Source organism: Bidens hawaiensis, unplaced genomic scaffold, assembly GCF_021521415.1.
Source record: "Bidens hawaiensis isolate Kalapana, Puna unplaced genomic scaffold, B.hawaiensis_p1.1 tig00031134_1, whole genome shotgun sequence".
In the NCBI taxonomy this organism is placed as follows: Eukaryota; Viridiplantae; Streptophyta; class Magnoliopsida; order Asterales; family Asteraceae; genus Bidens; species Bidens hawaiensis.
Genome location: NW_027495226.1, coordinates 3,340 through 6,597, shown reverse-complemented (window position 1 = coordinate 6,597; position 3,258 = coordinate 3,340). Strand labels below are relative to the sequence as shown.

The window sequence follows — 3,258 nt, the reverse complement described above, 5'->3', positions numbered from 1 at the left end:
TGATTTTGAAGCAGGAGACTTTATGTGGGCTGGTTTAACTAAAGATCGTTTTTTAGTTGGGGAGTATAACAAATTGTCAGCCAAGAAAATCGGACCAGTGGAGATTGTCCAGAAAATAAATCGAATGCTTACCGTCTGAAGTTGCCAAGTCATATTCGTTGTTCGGATGTCTTTAATGTCAATCACTTGCTGCCATTTTATGGGGATTCGTCTGATGATGAGGTCACTGCAGATTCGAGGTCGAATTTTGTCTATCCAGTAGGGAATGATGAAGGCCCAAGTATTGACGAACAGGCCATGTTATATTTGGAGGCCCATGATCGTGTCTCCAAAGGTGGCCCAGAAAAATGGGCATAACTTGGCCCACGAAGCTCCGCTTCAGGCCTATTACCAGTCAAATCGAAGCTTGAGACGAGGAGCCCATTGTGGCAAACGCCTATGGCTGTTTGCCCCTGTCCGAAGCCCAAAAACGCCTCCTAAATGAAGTTTTGGGCCTTTTATCTTTTTTTCAATACTTTTTGTCTTTTTGTTTTTGGGTTTGTGTTTGGCCCATGGCACATTTTAGACCCATTTCATATATGGAAGTCTTTTTATATGCTTGTGATGTAATTCCAAAATTTAGACTTGAATATTAATAAATTTTGTTTTTCTCTTCATTTTCCCTAGACCTTTGGGTGGGATTTGGGAGTTCTGAAGTTCATCACGGGTATTCACTGAATCAACATGATTCGATCTTCGTTTTGTTTATACCGCTGCATCAATTACTCAACCGAGTAAATCTCTTTCATGTTGTATTCCCAAAAGCAATATTGATATAGTTTCCTTTCGCAACAACAACAAACCCCCGGAATCACAGGTATTTAAAATCCCCTCACTATTTCATCATCTTTTTGCTTCGAATTTAGTTTAATAAACTCTACAATAAACCTTCGTCTGCAAATACGTAAGGTAACACTTGAAAACTTATTATTTAAGTAGCTGTGTTTAACTGTTGGGAATTCCTATGCCCAAATCGAGATGTCAGCCATGGGTTATATATATATATATATATATATATATATATACATGGAACAATTATTCATTCTAGTTGATTTATATTAAGATGGTCATATAACATATTCTTGTACGTGTGTATGAAGATGACCAGGAGAACTGCAATCGGTATTGATCTTGGAACAACATATTCATGTGTGGCAGCCTAGTTTGATGAGCACAACCGTGTTGAGATCATTCCTAATCTACAAGGTAACAGAATTACTCCTTCATGCGTTGCTTGGGATGAAGCGCAACTTCTAGTAGGCGAGGCTGCAAAAAATCAAAGCACCAGGAACCCTAAAAACACTGTTTTTGGTAAGTTCGTTTGTTATCAAATCTCAAAGTGTTTTTGATGACCGATTAATATATATTTTCATTCTTATTTAAATAATAATAATGTTCAGATGTTAAGCGCTTAATGGGAACCAGATTCAATGATGGCATTGCGAAGAAAGACATTGAAACTAGACCTTTTAAGGTAACTGAAGGGTCTGGGGAGAAGCCAATAATTGTATCTGAACATGAGTCGGAAGAATAGAAATTTTCGCCGGAAGAAATATCTTCAATGATTCTAAAAAACTTGAAAGAAGCTGCCGAAGCATTCCTTGGAACAACGGTTACTGATGCAGTACTAACCGTTCCTGCATATTTTAGTGACAAGCAACGCAAGGCGACCATGGATGCCGGGTTGTTGGCGGGACTTAATGTGTTGCGCTTGATCAATGAGCCAACATCAGCAGCAATCGCCTATGGTCTAGATAAGAGTGCCAACATTAACAGTCCTAATGAGAAGAATGTGTTGATATTTGATTTGGGTGGAGGAACCTTTGATGTGTCTCTTCTCTAGATCAGCCAGGCTGGCACCATTACAGTTAAAGCTGTTGGCGGTGACACTCACTTAGGTGGAGAGAATTTTGACCAGTTGATGGTGAATCATTGTGTTGATATCTTTAAAAAGGGAGAGAAGAAGGACATCAGCAAGAAAGCGAAGAGGGATTTGTCCTCAACAACACAAACTCCAATTGAAATTGATTGCTTGTTTGAGGGAATTGATTTCACAACAAAATTCAACAGGGCAAAATTCGAGGAACTTAATGCTGGTTTCTTCAACATGTGCATTAAGCATGTTGAAAACTGTTTAAGAGACGGAAAAATGCATAAGCGTGATGTTCATGAATTGGTTATTGTTGGTGGGTCGACAAGAATTCCCAAGGTGCAACAAATGCTGACATAATTTTTTGATGGGAAACCACTTTGCAAGAGCATTCATGCGGATGAAGCTGTGGCTTACGGTGCTGCCGTGTTAGCTGCAAACATAAGTGGCTATGGGAACAAAAGGATGCAGGATTTGGTGCTATTAGATGTGACCCCTCTTTCTCTTGACGTCATGTTTGGTTTAGATCATGAAATAAGTGGCTATGGGAACACACCCATACCCACCGTTAAGGAGCGTTTTTATGGAACTCTCTATGACAACCAAGTAAATGTGACATGCGATGTATATCAAGGTGAGGGTAAATACGTCAAAGACAATATTTTTCTTCACACGTTTACTCTTGATGGCATTCCAGCCGCCCCTAAAGGTGTAGAAATGCTTAAGGCTTGCTTTAAAATATATGTTAATGGTATTCTTCATGTTTCTGAAGAGATCATGTCGACTGGTAACAAACGAAGTATCACAATTGCTATGAGTGGAGATTCATCTAAGGATGACATCCAGAAGATGGTGAAAATGATTAAGCAATGAGAAGATGATTAAAGATGTTTCTTTTTATGGCATTTTCAAATTTTTTTTATCAACTGAAAGTTAGCATGTATGAATAACTATAAACAATCCAATCTTTTGAGGTGTTTAATTTGCTTTTTTTGTTCACCTATACGTTATATGCTTGAGGCAATGCAATAGCTACCATTGATAATTTAGCTTGCTTACAATTTTACTAAGAAAAAAGGAAAAAATTATGACCACATGATATTCATAAATCCAAAATAAGACATAATCAAAACAAAGTACTAATTTGTATCAAACAAAATGATCCTAACACAATTTGTTTAAACAAACTGGAAGATTAAACAAAATCACAATGTTAGGACATATCATTTTACAACAGTTTTTGTCAAAACATTGATTCAAAGTTCATGATATCCACTGGTCGTGTAGACATTACCATGAGTTATGGTCTTTTAATCATTGGTTGTAGCTTGTGAGGTTCTATTACATTT

General features: G+C 37.5%; 1 pseudogene; it reads left to right on the top strand.

Moving 5' to 3' along the window:
- The first annotated feature begins 1,117 nt into the window (after positions 1–1,117).
- LOC143581667 (heat shock cognate 70 kDa protein-like) lies at positions 1,118–2,958 on the top strand (annotated as a pseudogene).
- The last annotated feature ends 300 nt before the right edge of the window (positions 2,959–3,258 follow it).